Source organism: Procambarus clarkii, chromosome 76, assembly GCF_040958095.1.
Source record: "Procambarus clarkii isolate CNS0578487 chromosome 76, FALCON_Pclarkii_2.0, whole genome shotgun sequence".
In the NCBI taxonomy this organism is placed as follows: domain Eukaryota; kingdom Metazoa; phylum Arthropoda; class Malacostraca; order Decapoda; family Cambaridae; genus Procambarus; species Procambarus clarkii.
In genome coordinates, this window is record NC_091225.1 from 20,978,280 (window position 1) to 20,998,029 (window position 19,750).

At 42.1% G+C, this 19,750-nt stretch overlaps 1 protein-coding gene across 3 annotated transcripts in view; it reads right to left on the reverse strand.

The window, feature by feature from the left end:
- The window catches only part of LOC123771466 (radical S-adenosyl methionine domain-containing protein 1, mitochondrial), a 28,189-nt gene extending 22,154 nt beyond the window's left edge, over positions 1 to 6,035 (reverse strand). The window contains exon 1 of one of the 3 annotated variants that reach the window (XM_069313717.1): positions 5,706 to 6,035. The gene's annotated coding sequence lies outside the window, so the exon portion shown is untranslated. Of the gene's footprint in view, positions 1 to 1,712; positions 1,850 to 3,755; positions 4,362 to 5,705 lie in introns of those variants that run through there. The other 2 variants (XM_069313718.1, XM_069313716.1) reach the window with 2 other exon arrangements.
- Positions 6,036 to 19,750: the final 13,715 nt, after the last annotated feature.

Sequence of the window (19,750 nt, forward strand, 5' to 3'; positions counted from 1 at the left end):
AGTGGGTGTTATAAAGGCTAAGAGTTGTTTGTAGAAAAGATTGCACTGCTAGGTTGATGTCCCCTATGTTACCTAATTCGGACTCCCAGTTGACATTATCAGCAGCAGTTATAAAATTGTTTATAGCAGTTTCATTGTGCAGCCTAAAGCTTAACTCCCTTGTTTCTAGAGGTGGTTTGCTAATGTTAGTTAAGAGAAATGTGGGGTAGTGGTCTGTAGTGCTATCGGTGATTATACCTGAAGTAAGCGGAGAGGTTATGTTGGTCCAGATGTGATCTAGAGTCGTGGCAGTGCTATCAGTGATTCTAGTAGGTCTAGTGATTAAGGGTATGAGGAGGCAGGAATTCATACAGTTGAGGAAGCTAACAGCAGTAGGGTGTTCTGGCTCGCAGAGGTCAATATTAAAGTCCCCTGCGATAATTAGGTGGTTTTTGTTCAGTCTGTTATCAAGTATTAGATTTCTAAGGTTTGAGTTGAATACAGACACATCAGTGTTGGGAATTCTATAGACTGCACCCACAGACAGGACAGACTCGGCACCCTTGACTCTGAAGCTGGCGAAGATATACTCCCCATAGCAGTCTCTAGTTCTAATTTCTTTTAGGCATGTTAGTTCTTGGTGGTAGTAAAGAGCAGTGCCACCACCTCTCTGAAGTTGACGACAGTTGTGAATTGCTGAGTAGTTAGGCATGTTAAAGAGTTGAGTAGTATCCTCTTTCAACCATGTTTCAGTAAGTATAATAAAAGAGAATTTGTTGCCAATAGTTTCAATCAAGGCACTAACATCATCGAAGTGTTTACCTAGGGATCTAACGTTCAAATTGATTACAGAGATATTGTGATTATGAGTTAATACATTGTTTACATCATGTGCTGCAAAATATCTGCAATTTAGATCATTAAAGTGATTATTGTCATAGATAGTGGATAAGAGGTTAAGTTCTGGGTCTATACTTGACTGCATAAAAGAAGCTGATTGTAGAATCAGAAATAAGTAGAAAAAAGCTATAAAATAGGGAAAAATATATACACAATACTGTACAAAACAAACACAAAAGGGGCTTACAGGGGTACAATGGAGTAAGGGAGTATGGCTAGGCTAGGCAACCTAGGCAATTAATGAGATTAAAGAAAAAACATGTAAACATGGACTATACAAAACACAAGATATGGAAATACAAAACAAAAAATATAAGCAAGACTAAGCAATACAAAAAAACAAAAAAACAAATTGAGCAAAAATGAGGTAGATTGCTTACGAGTACTCACAGGTACACTGTAAGTAACAATTTGCAATTTGAGATGCAGGCAAAGCCAGGGGTACAATGGAGTAAGGGAGCATGGCAAGGCTAGGCAACCTAGGTAATAAATGAAATCAAAGAAAAGTTGAATAATAAACATAGGCAAATTTAAGCTAATGATTAATAACTATAGATAGTTCAGTAATGACTGTATAATTAAAAAGACCTGAAGAACTACTTAATAACTCAATTAAATAATTTCGGTAAATGACTAGGTAAGAGTAAGTTAAAAATTAAGTCAGAAAATGAACCAAAGAGACTTAGGATACCTAGCCCCACTAGTTGACAGGGGGTTAATTAAGTTAATTCATTGGGAGTGATAAGGTGAGACAAACCACATTGGGAGAGGAAAGTGTTGAGGTTTTCTTCTCTAGTAATAGTAAACATTTTGCCCTCTGCGGTTTTTCTCACCTTTATCAGACCATCTCTAACGAAGCACTGATGAATAGCATCTGGGTTTTGTTGCCGGATTTGACGCAGGCGGTAGAGGATTTGCTGTCTGTTCCTGGTCAAGCACTCGTTGATGTATAATCCCTTCCGTAGGGATGCAGCTGTCCGGACTAGATTGGATTTCGTGAACTGGGAAGACAGCTTCAGGCGAATTTTCCGTTGATTTAGACCTGATGGATTCTTTTTGCCTACTCTGTAGGCAGCAACAACGTCAGTTTTGTTTAGATTGAGCTGCAATTTGTTTTTTAAGAGATCCTGAGCTATTTCGAAACAATTTTCACCTTCATGTTCCACAGGTATATCTTGGGACGACACGATAACAGAGTCTAGCAGCTTTTGCTGGTCTTGTTCCTCCTGGGAGACGGAACGTTGAGCTGAAAATGTACTGATACATGCAGTCATTTTGCTGAGAGCTTCCTCCTGCTTTTTTAAGGCTTCATCAGTTTTCCGAAGGTTGTTTACCTCATGGAGATCATTCAAATCATGCTGTAGTTGGTCTTGGCTAGCCTTGTAGTTTCTAATATCCTCGCGGAGGAGGGTTATTTCTTGTTGTTGTTGTTGGAGATTAGCCCGGTTCGCTAGATTCTCGTTGAGAAGACTCAAGATGATAGAATTTTGTGATTCGAGGACTAGGCACAACTTTTTGAACCACAGATTCTCGGTCCAGTTAGTGAATTCCGGTGAGGGACCGGAAGCTCGCTTGAGTTGATTATACTGGGATGCTAGCATGTTCATAGGAGAGGGTTGAGAGGACTCTGCTCCTTTGCTCAATGTAGCAAAGTAGACGTTGTCTACATGTCCAATGTAGGACATGTAGACGATAATGTAACTACATTTCAAGGAAAACATATCTTAATATAATTATTAAATGAATGCAAAGTTATGGTTAAATAAATAGCCAATACCACACAATCGCCGGTGTCCGGACACATGAATAGTCACATTAGGTGAAAGGAAATGTACCCAACCATTTCCATTTACCCAACCAGTTTGTGCACCCTATACTCATCCTCTGTGCGGTAATTTATTGTGCACCCCATACTCATCTTGTTACCAGTAGTTTGTGCAACCCATACTCATCCTGTGACCCGTAATTTATTGTGCATCCCATACTCATCCTGTTACCGGTAGTTTGTGCAGCCCATACCCATCCTGTGACCTGTAATTTATTGTGCAACCCATACTTATCCTGTGACCTGTAGTTTATTGTGCAGCTAATACTCATCCTGTGAGTCATAGGACATTGCGCAACCCTTTCTCATCGTGTGAATCTTTGTTTACTTTGCTCTCCATATTCATCCTCTGCGCGATAGTTTCTTGTGCAACCCATACCCATGATGTGAGTGGTAGTTTATTGTGTACCCTATACTCATCCTGTGAGTATAGGGTACACAATTCTTGTTTGGATTCTTGTAATGTTATTTGTCTATTTGTACTCACAGCATTTGTGCGCCCCTTGAGGGACTTGAATTAGAGGCGGGGTTGAAATAGCCTAAGCTACTCTATCCCTTTGAGATGTATTTATTGCTTATCTCAATAAACATACTTGAACTTGAACTTGGGTACACAATGAGTTCATTTGTACTCCATACTCATCATCAAGAAGTGTATTTTACCAGCATTGTAATATAAATTAAGAATAAAAGCTTAACTGGATTCCGGACCCATAATCAAAATAAGAGCCATCACTAATTATCATGACAAATTGTCTAGGCTAGTTCAAGTTCAAGTATGTTTATTGAGATAAGCAATAAATACATCTCAAAGGGATAGAGTAGCTTAGGCTATTTCTACCCCCCTCTACTTCAAGTCCCTCAAGGGGCGCACAAATTCAGTGAGTACAAATAGACATATAACAGTACAAGAATCCCATTTAACATTGCATACAGCAAGTACAGCATATAATTGTTACATTCTTGGGGCAAAATTCTTGTAGCTCCTAAGTATACTGTCTATTATACCATTATCACACATCCAAACAATTTGATGTGGTACACTATTTACTTCCTTATTTCTATATTTTTTAATAAGGTGACACTCTAATACATAATGTTCTAAGGTGTGGGCGTACGGCATACTACATAATTTACACTCCTTATCTTTTTCACTGACATCAACACCGTATTGCCAGATATATTTATTTTATTTATTTATGCATATACAAGAATGTACATAAGGAATGTGAGGATACAATTATGGTAATTACAGTCTTGTAAAGCCACTAGCACGCGCAGCGTTTCGGGCAGGTCCTTAATCTAAGAAAATTTTAAGGAGGTAAATACTTGCAAAATTTATAGACAAAAAAATGATAACAGATTACATGGAATGAAAAAAAAAAAAAAAAGATGAGAGAAAATTATAGGTACAGTATATTAAAGCACATAGGTAGCTATGATTGATTGCAATGACAGCTTAAAATGGTAGTTGACAACAAATTGGTAGGCACAATACAGCAGAAACAATATAAGATTGATTGCAATGACAGCTTGAATGGTAGTTGACAAAAATTGGTAGTCACAATACAGCATATGGCTAGCACATAAAAGAAGACAGCAATGAACACAATGATAAGGTTGTTTGATATTACATAAAAATTAGGAGATTGGGTACCACTAGGTACAGAGCAAATTTAAAGCTCAGTGTAGGAAACTAAATAGATGAAGTTAGGTACTTTTTGGTTTTGCTTTTAAATAAGGCAAAAGTTTTACAGTTTTTCAATTCACTAGGGAGTGAGTTCCATAGACTAGGTCCCTTAATTTGCATAGAGTGTTTACACAGATTAAGTTTGACCCTGGGGATATCAAAGAGATATTTATTTCTGGTGTGGTGATAATGGGTCCTATTACATCTGTCCAGGGAGAGTTTCAGAGCATGGTTTGCATTTAAGAACAGGGTTTTGTAAATGTAGTTGACACAAGAGAATGTGTGGAGGGAGTTAATATTTAGCAAGTTTAGAGATTTAAACAAGGGAGCTGAGTGTTGTCTGAAAGCAGAGTTAGTTATTATTCTGATAGCAGATTTTTGCTGTGTGATGATGGGCTTAAGGTGGTTTGCAGTGGTAGACCCCCATGCACAGATACCATAATTAAGATAGGGGTAGATTAGTGCATAATATAGTGAGAGGAGAGCAGAGTTAGGAACATAATATCTGATTTTGGAGAGTATACCAACTGTCTTAGAGACTTTCTTAGTTATGTGTTGAATGTGGGTGCTGAAATTGAGTCTCTTGTCTAGGAATAGGCCAAGAAACTTGCCATCATTTTTATTACTGATGTTAATGTTGTCTATCTGTAGCTGAATTGCAAATATATTTATATCCTAATCGTAATCTCATGTAAATTGAATCCTTCCAAGTAGACTTTCCTTTACCATAAGTGAAGGACGAATTTGTATTTATTATTGAATAATTCTTAAGTGTGTTACTACTGTCCACCATTGCCATTCTCTTTATCATTTCTTCACCCTCCTGAATCACCTTGAGTCTTGTTTTTATTTGTTTCAAGGTTAACTGACTTACATCAACAAGAGTTTTTTCAGTGGCTCTCTTCGCTATGTCATCAACTACCTCATTCAACAGTATTCCCACATGTGAAGGGATCCACATGAATCTTACTTTATACCCAGTTTTTTCAAGTCTCTTAACATTCTCTCTACACTCTATCACAATATTCTGATATACTGGGCGTCTGCTATTTAAAGACTCTAACGCTCCTCTGCTGTCAATAAAGAAGCAAGCATTTTTACCACATTTGACTACTTCCTGTAATCCTGCTAATACTCCTTGGAGTTCAGCCTGCGTTGAAGAGACATTGTCAGTTAAGATCAAGACTCCACATCCTGCCTTCCCATCCCTAGCTACTGACCCATCACAATATACATGTAGAGTGTTTTCCGTAGGCAGTTTTCTAATTATACAATCATATGTTGCCCTCAGCTCTCCTATTTCATACATACTTTTTTTCTTATGCAAGGGAGTAATTACTACATCCCGCACCCCCAGTCCTGGAAGGGCGGGCATTGGGATGTGGACATGTGTACTGTCTCAGACCCTGGTGGAATATAACCAGTCTGTCAATCGGGTCAACCCAAGTGTTGCGTTTCCATGCGTTTCCAAAAGGGTCGCCCATGTTGGAATCGGTGAACGCCCTAGTAATATTGTTGAAAACATCTTAATAACTTATTAAACCAAAGGTCTTTTTATGTCAGAAGAACGGCAGAAACTAGATCTATATATGAAAACTCTTTCAGGACAAAATTTAAAGTAAAACTAGATTATGTAAAACTAGATTAAAGTAAATTGTATTGTATTGTATTGTATTGTATTGTATTGTAAATTTATGTTTCTATCTTTCTTGAGACGTATAAAAATCTTACGTTTATTAACGATTCTGCGTGAAATAAGCATTGTTCTGAGATGAATATTGCGGATTTCCGGCTCTACGACCGATGAAAAATGCAACTTTTATACAACTACAAATATCTTTAGTTTTACTTTAAATTTTGTCCTGAAAGAGTTTTCATATATAGATCTAGTTTCTGCCGTTCTTCTGACATAAAAAGACCTTTGGTTTAATAAGTTATTAAGATGTTTTCAACAATATTACTAGGGCGTTCAATGGCTGTTAAGTTGAAAATTGTAACTGTTAAGAGCATTCTATTGTGGTTTTAATATTGAACAATTATACATATACGAAACAGACAAATCTGGTGTCCGAAATAGTAAAAATATTAGTGTGCGATGTGATCAATGTAAGGGGGATATTGGGTGTGCCTCGTATCCCCTACAACAACAAGAGTTCGAGAGCGATGAGGCCGCCACCTACTAGCTTCAGGATGTCGTCGAATCTAAATCAACAATATACTACCGCCGCTACTTTCTCGGAAACGTAAGTACCTGCCGCTTTACTTCTCTCACCCTGCCTAGCCTGGCCTGGCCTGACCTGGCTTAGCCAGACCTGACCAGACCTGACCTGGCCTAGCCTTACCTAGCCTAGTCTGACCTGGCCTAGTCTGACCTGACCTGGCCTAGCCTTACCCAACACACCACACGTGACAGCCCAAACGAATCGCAAATAAGTACACGTAACAAGTCATATGCCCGGACACTCTTTCACCTTGGGGACTGAGTGGTAACTATTGTATAGAAGAGCCGGCTCCCTGAGAGTGGTAAGAGGGCGTGATAAGAGGCTAACGTGTGGTCTTGAAGGAAGTCGGTAAAGCAGACAATTTTCAAAAGGAAGGGCACCATAACGAGCAGACATTAATGGACAGACAGTCGGTTATCCCATAATGTGTAATACGCCCCGCACAGCATGGGTGGAGTGGGGGGGGGGTTGTAGCAGGGCACAGTATGGTGATGGTGCGGGTGAAGTACACACCCACTGAATTCCTGCCATCAATAATTGTTTTCATAACCATTAGAACAATGGCATCCCTCCAGCCACCATCCTTCCACTGACCCCCCTCCTCTGGTCCTCCACCTCAGACAATAACCCCCCACACCCCCTCTCCCTTCCAGACATCAGCATGTCAAAATCAGTACCATAATGTGTTTAAACTATTTAAACTAAGTCATTGTGTATCTCAAGGTATCTTAATTCATTTGAAAGTGTATTCGTTCATATACTCGCCTAATTGTGCTTGCTGGGGTTGAGCTCTGGCTCTTTAGTTCCACCTCTCAACCGTCAATCAACAGGTAATTACCTAAGTGTAATTACCTAAGTGTAGTTACAGGATGAGAGCTACGCTCGTGGTGTCCCGTCTTCCCAGCACTCTTTGTCATATAACGCTTTGAAACTACTGACGGTCTTGGCCTCCACCACCTTCTCACTTAACTTGTTCCAACCGTCTACCACTCTATTTGCGAAGGTGAATTTTCTTATATTTCTTCGGCATCTGTGTTTAGCTAGTTTAAATCTATGACCTCTTGTTCTTGAAGTTCCAGGTCTCAGGAAGTCTTCCCTGTCGATTTTATCAATTCCTGTTACTATTTTGTACGTAGTGATCATATCACCTCTTTTTCTTCTGTCTTCTAGTTTTGGCATGTTTAATGCTTCCAACCTCTCCTCGTAGCTCTTGCCCTTCAGTTCTGGGAGCCACTTAGTAGCATGTCTTTGCACCTTTTCCAGTTTGTTGATGTGCTTCTTAAGATATGGGCACCACACAACAGCTGCATATTCTAGCTTTGGCCTAACAAAAGTCATGAACAATTTCTTTAGTATATCGCCATCCATGTATTTAAATGCAATTCTGAAGTTAGAAAGCATCGCATAGGCTCCTTGCACAATATTCTTTATGTGGTCCTCAGGTGATAGTTTTCTATCTAGAACCACTCCTAGATCTCTTTCTTTATCAGAATTCTTTAAAGATTTCTCACATAATATATAGGTTGTGTGGGGTCTATGTTCTGCTATTCCACATTCCATAACATGACATTTATTTACATTAAATTCCATTTGCCAAGTGGTGCTCCATATACTTATTTTGTCCAGGTCTTCTTGAAGTGCATGACAGTCCTCTAAATTTCTTATCCTTCCTATTATCTTAGCATCATCAGCAAACATGTTCATATAATTCTGTATACCAACTGGTAGATCATTTATGTAGACAATAAACATCACTGGTGCAAGAACTGAACCCTGTGGTACTCCACTTGTGACATTTCTCCATTCCGATACATTGCCTCTGATTACTGCCCTCATTTTTCTATCAGTCAGAAAATTTATCATCCATGTTAGAAGCTTACCTGTCACCCCTCCAATATTTTCCAGTTTCCAGAACAACCTCTTATGTGGAACTCTGTCGAAAGCCTTTTTTAGGTCCAGATAGATGCAGTCAACCCAACCATCTCTTTCCTGTAACATCTCTGTGGCTCGATCATAGAAACTGAGTAAATTCGATACACAGGATCTTCCAGATCGAAAACCATACTGTCTGTCTGATATTATATCATTTCTCTCCAGGTGTTCTACCCATTTAGTTTTGATTAGTTTTTCCAATACTTTCACTATTACACTTGTCAATGATACAGGTCTATAATTGAGGGGGTCTTCCCTGCTGCCACTTTTGTAGATTGGAACTATGTTAGCCTGTTTCCACACGTCTGCTACGATTCCTGTACACAGGGATGCCTGAAAGATCAGGTGAAGTGGAATGCTGAGCTCAGATGCACATTCTCTCAGAACCCATGGTGAAACGCCATCTGGGCCAGCTGCTTTGTTCTTCCCGAGCTCCTTTAGCATATTTTCCACTTCATCTCTAGACACCTCTATCCGCTCTATGTTGTTCTCTGGAATTCTTATTGTGTCTGGTTCTCTGAAGATTTCATTTTGTTCAAACACACTTTGGAACTTTTCATTTAATGTTTCACACATTTCCTTTTCATTTTCCGTGAATCTGTTTCCCATTACAGGTGTACAGGTTTCTGAGCCTATTGGGCTCTTATCATATCTACACTTGAACCTGTGTATGGAGTCAGCCTCCACCACATCACTTACTAATGCATTCCATTAGATATAATCATATATAATTACACATAATTATAATCATTCCATACACATAATCATATATGTGTACGTCAACGTATACATACATGCGTATATATACCTCATATTAAAATACTGTACTGATAAACGAATGACCATGAACAAATTAATTTATAATTGTAGCATTATATATAATTTTAATAGACTAATTACGTGTTTATACATTTGAATGGTCCAGACAGGTGGCCAGCCTTGGACATATACACTTCTGGTAGGCACAATGACCTCATGTTAGACCCTTGATAGATTATGTGAGAGAGAGAGAGCTGGGGCAGGGAGGTGCGTGCCCCAGGGAGATAATCCATGCCCATGCCCCGCCTCGAGGTCAGTTCTCGAGTCACACCAAGAATAACAATCGAGCAAGTTGTCCTGACCAGGATGTGGCATATTAGGGAGGGCTGAGGAATAGGAAGCCTGTCTGATAGGGCTCTTGGCAAGCAGCTCTCCCTCAGTCTACCTATCTATATGGAAGAAATGTATCTAGGCCCTCCTCCCCCCTGCCTATTCTCTCTCCCCCACCTTTCTTCCTTCATTTCCTCCCTCCTTCCCTCCCCCTCACTGGTGAGAGAGTAGGAGTGTGAGAGTGGTTAGAGAACTCGTAGTTCTCACGCTCGTGAAATTGTCTGCGACCCTGGAGGAGTAGAGCGGAGGGGGGGGGGGTGAAAGTAGGTGACGATGGAGGAGTAGAGGGGAGCATTATATGCAGTGAACGTAGGTGTCTATGGAAGAGTACATCATAGAGGAGGGTGAAAGGAAGGTGACGATGGAGGAGGAGAAGGGAGGGGGTGTGAAGGTAGGTGATGATGGAGGAGTAGAGGGGAGGAGGGGGGCAAAGGTAGGTGTCTATGGAAGAGTACATCATAGAGGGGGGTGAAGGTAGGTGGCGATGGAGTAGAGCAAAAGGGGTGGGGGTTGAAAGTAAGTAATCCTGAGTTTAATTTTTTAGTTATATATAGTGACACCTCGGCTTACGAATGAATATTTATGAACTTTTCGGGTTACGAGCCTAATTTCTTCGAAAAATTTGAATCGGGTTACAAACTTTGCCTCGGGAAAGGAGTTTGTTGATATACGTATGGGCTGACCTAGCGCGTGGTGGCATGGTGATCGCGCCTCAGTTTACCAGTGTCTCCTGCCTAGTAAGTATCGCGCCTGAATTCTTTGTAAAGCATTACATTTGTTTTGGGATTTTTGGCTATTTGAACATAAAATTTGTTATGATATATCTTGCCATGAGTCCCAAGAAAGCCAGTGGTAAGGTTCAAGCCAAGAAAACACATGTGAGAATGACCATAGAGGAAAAACAAGAGAGCATTCATAAACATCAATGTCAACAATATGCACTATACTTGCTAAGAAAAAGGACATTATGAGCATTAAAGTGGCAAAAGGCATATCAACAATCCCGAAACAAAGAACACAAACACTTGAGGATGTTAAAAAGTTTTTATTAATTTGGATACACAACAAGGAGTTAGCAGGTGATAGCATTTCAGAGGCCATCATTTGTGAGAAACCAAGGCATTTGCATGAAGACCTTTTAAAGAAAATCCCTGGAACGAGGGGGAAAAAGATGAATCAAGTTTGAAAATGTGAAAAGTTTGTGTGACAATAGAGCCTCGTAGAAAACTTTTGCTGTGGTCATTACCTGGTGGAATGCACCCAGGATGGAGTATCAGGGCTATACATCTTTTAAATCATAAAAGTAATAAACATTTCCCATCAACCTTTCAAACCATATTAACCTATTTTCATGTATTTCCCCCATGTGCATTTTAACAAAGTTACTAAATTGCCTTTATCATTCTGTAAAATTTAAATTACAGTATACTGTATATAATTTTGTTAGTATAAATGGACTGAATATTCTGAAATCACTATTAATTTTACAATTTCAGATTCAAAGGTGGTCTGGACACCCAATTTGGTCAGACAGGTGAAGAGAGCATTTAGGATAGTTCGAAGAGATGAAGATGGTCACAATTGTGTTTGAAGAGGCAAACGCCCCCCTTTGCTCCTGACATTATGTTCAGCCTATTGACCCCTGCACACCTAACACAAGGTAAGTTGAAAACTCCTCCTTCATGTCATTGGTTCATTAGCCAGAAACTTAGGGCCCATGCAGGAATATCCCTAAAAAAAAAAAAGTGGCCCCAACAATGCATCCTCCAAGTCTGGAGGATGTGCAGGAGCATTGTCGAGAAGCAGGCCCTTTAGTGTCAAACTTTTCTCTTGCAGATATTTTTTGATGGCAGGGCAAACCACTCCACATCACAGTTTTTCTGCACGTTATATATTTTTTAAAACTCTTGGATTTTAGGAATGATACACGAGCAAGGGTTTAATTTTCAAATCGCCACACAGCACAAGAGTTAGCCTATCCTGACACAAGTTAGCCCAAGTTAGCTTGTGTCCGGGCAGTGACGTCTCCTCTTGGGTAATGTATGTCCTCTTCGGCAATTTTTTCCAGAATAGCCATGTCTCCTCACAATTAAACACTTGTTGTGGAATATATCCATCAATACAGTATCTACAAAATCTTTAAAATCACGAACAAATCTTTCAGCCCCTACTTTGTCTGAGCTGGCACCCTCACCATGCCTCACACCACTATGAATACACTACCACGTCTTTTTTCAAAATTTCTCAAACCATCCCCTACTCACCTTAAACTCTTTTGTATCTGCAAAACTCGTTCTAGGGGTTTTCTTTATAAGATCTTGCATGAAGATTTCATTGTTGACCAAACCACACACTGGAAATTGAATAGACGACGACATTTTGATCCGTCCTGGACCATTATAAAGTCGATTGTGATGAGATGAGGGAAGCAAGAGCATTAAGTAGGCAAGAGAGAGAGGTGAGGAGATGGCAAGTATGTACGTATGTACATGAATAAAACATATACATACTTATACATAACGTGTGTAAATAGTGTAATAAACACAATAACAGTATTTTGGGAGGAGGAATGTTGGCGAGTAATGTGTTGGAGGAGGGAGGGAGGACTGACAGGGTGTGGCAGCTCACTCATGTTTTTTGGGCTCACCATACCAACATAGTGGATCGTTATGGTGAATACATATGTAGATGGGTATATACAATGTGTGTATATAGTGTAATAACAGCAAAAGCACTGTTTGATTGTAGAATATGTTGCATATATGAGGCCCATAATTTTGAGCATAGCGATGTTCTATACTTTGAATTATATAAATTCCACAAATTACACACTTTTAAATAATATTACAGCAAAAAAAAGGAAGAAATGAATGAGAAACTTCAAAATAATTGCGCAACATTTTATTCGCAGCAACTGCCGTCGCACGGGGTGGCGGGGCCGACAGACCCCCACCACTCCAACGCTCAGCGCCCATAATTTGCTCAACTTCCCAGCTCCATCGCAGCTAAAGTAAGTCACATACAATATTTTTTGTTTAGTTTCCCTGTGATCAGACTCTGCATTTTAACAATATAAGAAGAGAAAAAAAATTTTTGGAAAGAATTTATTTCTTGTGCACCAGGGTGTTATTTGGAGACAGAGCAGTTCAGTGGTTAACTACTAAATTTTATTTTCTTCCACACACGCACCCCCCTAGGAAGCAGCCTGTAACAGCTAACTCCCAGATACCTATTTACTGTTAGGTAACAGGGGTCATCCCCTTTTGTACAAAGAATCTGCTAAAGCTTTTAGGGCTAATCTTTGACACTCGTTTGTCTTTGTCACCCCATATTTTTTACGTCTGAGTTGAATGCTCTAAGGCCCTTAACTAACTTTAGGTCATGTCCCATACTTCTTGGGGAGCTAATCGACACTGCTCCTCTCTTTACATTCCTCTCTCGTTCTGTCTAAACTGGATTATGGCCCTGTTTACTCGTCTGCTTCTCCTTCTACCCTTCACCATCTGGATACACTGCATCATACTGGGTTACGGCTCAGCTCTGGTACCTTTCCTTCGACACCTACCCTAAGCCTGTATGTTGAAACTGGCGTCCAGTTTCTACAGGATCGCCACGATCGCTACTGTCTTCTCCACCTTGCACGGTCCTTACAGCACCCTCACTCTTGCTTATGTCATGCCTTGACCTTTACCCATCCTGTGGTTCCTGTTCCCCTTCACCACCTATCTCTTTCTGTACGGTTGTCTCTCTTACAAAATGCTCTTTCAGTTTGTGTTACCAATATTTCCCCTCGTGTCATTCCGTCTTTGCCCCTATGGAGGGGTCCCCGTTCCTAAAATCTGTAAGCCTTGACCCACATGACTAAAACTTTTACCCCTCCTACAGTTCTAAATCACCTTTTCCTTGAACACTTTTCTTCACACTTCCACTCTATTTCCGTCTTCACCAATGGGTCTTAAGTCTGCAGACGGTGTAGGCTACTCTGTTGTTTTTCCTGACTGCACCTTTGTGTCTCCTGCCTCCGGAGACTAGCATCTTCATGGCAGAACTTTATGCTCTTCATCAACTCTTTTCTCGCTGTCAATCCTCCTCTGTGTTTGTAGTTGACACTTACAGTGCCCTCATGGCTCTAGAATCCTTTAATCCAGTCCATCCTTTGGTAGTTGAAATTCAACATTGGCTGTTTCTTACCTCCAGTAGATTTAAGACAGTGGAATTTCGCTGGATTCCCACCCATATTGGTGTGTTCTTAAATGAGCGTGCGGACACTGCCGCTAAGGAAGCTATCCGTACCTGTCCCATCTCCCGTAAAGGTATTCCTTATTATGACTTTTACCCAGTTATTCATTTCCCCATTCTTGCCCGTTGTCAGGGTTGTTGGTCTTCTGTTACTGGTAACAAACTGCGTGCTCTTAAGAGTACAGTAGTGTGTTCCCGTGGCCTTCCTCCTACCACCGTAACCGGTGGTGGGAAACGGCTCTGGCGAGGTTGTATATTGGTCATACACGTTTAACTCACGGGCACTTAATGGAGCGCTGCCCTGCTTCTTATTGTCCAAACCGTTGTCTCTACATGTCCTGACTTCCAGGACTTACGTGTCTTGCTTCCCGACCATCCCTCACTGTCAATTGTCCCTCGATAAAATTCTTGGTAAATTCAATACCTTTGATATTGTTCGCCGTATGCGTTTTTGTTCTTGTATTGGCGACGTTAGTGATATTTAGCGCACTATGATTATCCCACACATTTGATGGTTTGATAATTACTGTACTGTACAGTACTTTGGTTTGGAATGTATCAAATAAAGTTGTTTCATGTATTCAAATGTGTGAGAAAATCCACTGGGGCTGTGAGATGAAGCGAACCTGTAACAAAGGCATTGCCAGTTGCATACTCTACCACCACTGATGGTAAAAGTCTTACAACTGGATATCTTGTGTGACGGGTTATGGTATCACAGCTATACTGAACCAAGATGGTATGGCTCTCCCTCACATAAATGAAAGAAATGCTGCTATTGGCCTTGCAGTGTGTAAGTTGCAGGTGGAAACAAATGAAAATTATCAAATAAATAATTAAACAATTTACTGAAATAGTAATGTACAAAAATAACACATGACAATACTTGACTATCATGTAATGCAAAGGTGAACAAGTTAGTATGACCTTAAATGCAAAAAATAAACTATAAGCAATGAATAAAAGTATGAAGATATACTGGTGTTCTGAAGACAGCTACCATACTACCATGGCATCAGTCACACGACGTTGGCTGGAAGCGGACGACGGGTTAGAGACACGAAGGTGATCCTAGAGCACTAAGGGAGAGATTGCCTCTCCAGGGAGGCAGCGCTCTTTATATAGTCCGGCGGTGATGGCTCATCCAGTGTCAACACGAGGTGGACATCTGGTCAACTAGCAAACTGCTTGTTGTGGCTGGCGGTGCCTTTGTGTTGAGCTGTACCACTGTCAGTTGAAAGCGGCTAACTGCTTGTTTGTGGGGACAAACTGCCAGTTAGCAGTGGCGCCCGGCTTGCCTCTGAGTCGTACCAGGCCGTGCCAGGCCCTGGGGGGTATGGAGAGGTGGGAGGACTGATGACTCTTCTGGGCTGGTGTAGATGTATACTTCCAGTGCAGAGGCATTGAAGGTGAAGGGAAAAGGCAGTTCCACTGCTATGCAGGGGATTCACGTGACACTTGTGAAGCCACAGAAAGTCTGGAGGCCCTACTGAAGCCAGTCCAAGTATTAAATAAAACCCCTGAAGTACACCGGTGAAGGGTAAAGTGAAGGGTGAAGCAAGACCGTATGCCCCAACTTCAGGCACACACAGAAAATCACGTTTTGGTCCCGCCTCTCAACTGTGTATTTGAAGTTGGGGCGTATGATGTTGAACTGCTTCAGCCTTCACCTGAGTGCTTGTAGGGCTTACGTAAGACGTTGACTCAAGGAGTGGCCTCAAAACTTGCTGTGATTTATGGGGAAATCCGGTTGTAAGACTTTTACAAAGTCAATAATATACTGTGGTAGAGTATGCAGCTGCCAGTGCCTTGGGCAAGGGTTTACGTCGCCTCACAGCTCCAGTGGATTTTCTGCTTGGTGTATATCAGGTTGTGATTTTGTGTGTGTACCGTATTGTTATGATCGCCGTTTGATAAGTCCTTTCTGGCCTCAAGAGTCATTGTTACCCACCTAGAAAGATTGCAGATGGCCAAAGCAGTTATTTAAGTTAAGAAGGGACAAGTCTTAAACAGAATTTTGCATAATATTTGACTGTAAAGGGGTAAATTGAGGTAGATTGAAAAACAAAATGGTGAACCGGGCAGGCGGTACTCACAATTAGGCGAGTACACTCGGGAACTTTTAAAGTGCAACCAAACATGCTTTAGGCTCTCACAACAAGAGGTGAGTGGTGGTGGCTCAGGTGCTCAGCCAATCAGAGCACCTAAGGAGGGAGGGCAGGAGTGAGAAGGGGGTGGTATGTGGAAGTTTGGTGACAGTTGTGTGTAGTTTGTTCATCTTCATTGTAAGTTTCATGGCTTGGTGTGCATTTCCCTAGTAAATTTAATTAGGGAAAAATTCAGGTGTTTGATTTTTTAAATCAACTTTTTAAATGTTGAGTTGTTAAAGCCTCAAAGTGCATGGAGTTGGTTTGGGAGTATGGCATCCTCATGCTGTTGCGTGCTCGCGTGAGGTAGCAAAGGTGATGTAAAGTTGTGGGGTGTACATGCTTGGGACGTCCTCTCTCGGGATGGCTGGTGTTAGACCTGTGTGTTTGTCGGTTGTTGAAAAGCCGTCATCCTTTGCTGTTGTGGTATTGATTTTACATTGTTCATCTTGTAATTAATACTGTAGTGCGATATCTAGGGCTACCAATTGTAGGTTTAAAATGTCTAATACAAACAGTTGTCCAATGAGTTTTAATAGGAAATATCATCCACCAAGCACCATTGTACAATTATATTAATTGATAGTATATGGATTGTGCAGAACTGCTTAGAATGATCTTTAACACTTGGCTATATTGGTCATGTCAAATACCTGCACTGTGAATGCTCAAAGACCCTTTCTTTATTCAGTGTTGTCACATACCTCATGGGGGTATGGATAGGCAAACACTCATTCGGTTAAACTTGCCTTGTAGTACTTTCAGAGCTCAGTAATTTGGAATCTGGTTAGCACTTTCCAAATAAATTGACCTTTAAAGTGAATTCCTATTTAGGTTTAAAACATTATACCGAATGAGAAACTCGGATTATATAGCCGAACACCAGAAATGTTGTTATTCAATTTGGTTGCCTAAAGCACATTCAAGGACTACACATTACATGGCATTCCAGGATTCCTCTATACCTTGCCTTATGCTGTAAACATTGCCACAACCCTGTGTTTTATTGATTTAAATGGCCACAGGGAGGCATACAACACTGCAGATTATGATGTCATTAGTTATCCACTGTGCTGACAAGTGGGGTGACTGATGTTCGTTGACACCTGTATCGTGCTTCAATTTAATCGCCAGGAGATCACCCTCTCACTAGACTCGTCTGTAGGAAGTACAGTATAGTATCTCAAATTACCTTGGATCATAAATAGCATAAGACTTGGGGGTAGGAGAGGGTTGCAGTGTTTGTCATGGCTCTCAGTTGTTCCTGGTATTAGGCAATTTAGTTCTGGAATCATTTTTGTTGGCCAATGTTAAACTTTTTTGAAAGTAGATGTTTTTCTGAAAGGGAAGGGGGGGGGGGGGAACCTCTATGCTTGGATACAGTTATCTAAGTGAATACTTAGACTTATACAGTAGAATAACTACCTTCTTTTCCTTAGTCAAAAAGGTTGCTTGTTTATTTCTAGGGACTTGTATTTTCTGTTATTTTTAACTGCAGCAACTTTCAGTGAATGATAGATTCTTACTGAAAGGACCTTTACTTCATTGTTGTTGCTTTATGGTCATCTCATTGTGTGCAGGGATTCCGCGAAGCTTTTGGGGTTAGTCTTTGACACTCGTTTGTCTTGGTCAGCCCATATCTCTTGCCTCCGAGTTGAATGCTCTAAGGCCCTTAACCTCCTTAAGGTTTTGTCCCATACTTCTTGGGGAGCGGATGGCGCACGCTCCTCTATTTGCACTCCTCTCTCGTCCTGTCTAAACTCGATTATGGTTGCCCTGCATACTCTTCTGCTTCTCCTTCTACTCTTCGCCGTCTTGATGCTTTGCACCATACTGGGTTGCGTCTCGGCTCTGGTGCCTTTCGTTCGACTCCCGCCCTTAGTTTGTATGTTGACACTGGCTTTCTCTCTCTTCAGGACTGCCGTGATCGCTGCTGTCTTCACTATCTTGCGCGGTCCTTCCAACATCCTTCCTCTGGTCTCTGTCGTGCATTGACTTTTCCTCCTCCTGTGGTTCCTGTTCCTCTTCATTGTCTCCCACTTTCTGTCCAGTTATCTCGCTTACAGGATTCTCTTTCTGTTCATATTTCTAATGTTTCTCCTCGTATTGTTCCTTCATTACCTCCGTGGAGAGTCCCCCTTCCCAAGTTTTGTACGTCCTTGACTTGTATTACTAAAGCCTTTACCCCTCCTACAATTCTGAAAAGCCTCTTCCTTGAGCACTTTTCTTCGCACTCCCACTCTATTTCCATCTTCCCTGATGGGTCTAATTCTGCGGATGGTATGGGCTACTCTGTTGTTTTTCCTGACCGTACTTACATGTGTCGCCTCCCTTCGGAGGCTAGCGTCTTTACGGCAGAACTTTATGCTATTCTCTATGCTCTTTGTCTCTTGTTTTCTCATTCTCATTCCTCCTTTGTGGTTGTAGTTGATTCTCGTAGTGCCAAGCAGTGAGGGGGTAGGAGGGAGGGAAGGAGTGAGGGGGTAGGAGAGAGGGTAGGAGTGAGGGGTAGGAGGGAGGGAAGCAGTGAGGGGGTAGGAGGGAGGGTAGGAGTGAAGGGGTAGGAGGGAGGGTAGGAGTGAGAGGGTAGGAGGGAGGGTAGGAGGGAGGGTAGAAGTGAGGGGTAGGAGGGAGGGCAGAAGTGAGGGGGTAGGAGGGAGGGAAGCAGTGAGGGGGTAGGAGGGAGGGTAGGAGTGAGGGGGTAGGAAGGAGGGTAGGAGGGAGGGCAGGAGTGAGGGTGTAGAAGTGAGGGAAGGAGTGAGGGGGTAGTAGGGGGGGTAGGAGTGAGGGGGTAGGAGGGAGGGAAGCAGTGAGGGGGTAGGAGGGAGGGAAGGAGTGAGGGGGTAGGAGAGAGGGTAGGAGTGAGGAGGTAGTAGGGAGGGTAGGAGTGAGGGGGTAGGAGTGAGGGGGTAGAAGTGAGGGAAGGAGTGAGGGGTAGGAGGGAGGGTAGAAGTGAGGGGGTAGGAGGGAGGGTAGAGGAGTGAGGAGGGTAGAGGAGTGAGGAGGGTAGAGGAGTGAGGAGGGGTAGAGGAGTGAGGAGGGGTAGAGGAGTGAAGGGGTAGAGGAGTGAAGGGGTAGAGGAGTGAGGAGGGTAGAGGAGTGAAGGGGTAGAGGAGTGAAGGGGTAGAGGAGTGAGGAGGGTAGAGGAGTGAAGAGGGTAGAGGAGTGAGGAGGGTAGAGTGAAGGGGTAGAGGAGTGAGGAGGGTAGAGGAGTGAGGAGGGTAGAGGAGTGAGGAGGGGTAGAGGAGTGAAGGGGTAGAGGAGTGAGGAGGGTAGAGGAGTGAGGAGGGTAGAGTGAAGGGGTAGAGGAGTGAGGAGGGTAGAGGAGTTAAGGGGTAGAGGAGTGAGGAGGGTAGAGGAGTGAAGGGGTAGAGTGAGGAGGGTAGAGTGAGGAGGGTAGAGGAGTGAAGGGGTAGAGGAGTGAAGGGGTAGAGGAGTGAGGAGGGTAGAGGAGTGAGGAGGGTAGAGGAGTGAGGAGGGTAGAGGAGTGAGGAGGGTAGAGGAGTGAGGAGGGTAGAGGAGTGAGGAGGGTAGAGGAGAGAAGGGGTAGAGGAGTGAGGTGGGAAGGAAGAGTGAGGAGAAGGATTAGTGAGGGGGAGGTATGAGGGGGAAGAGTAGTGAGGGGGAGGAGTGAAGGGGGTAGGAGGGAGAAGTGAAGAGGCAGGAA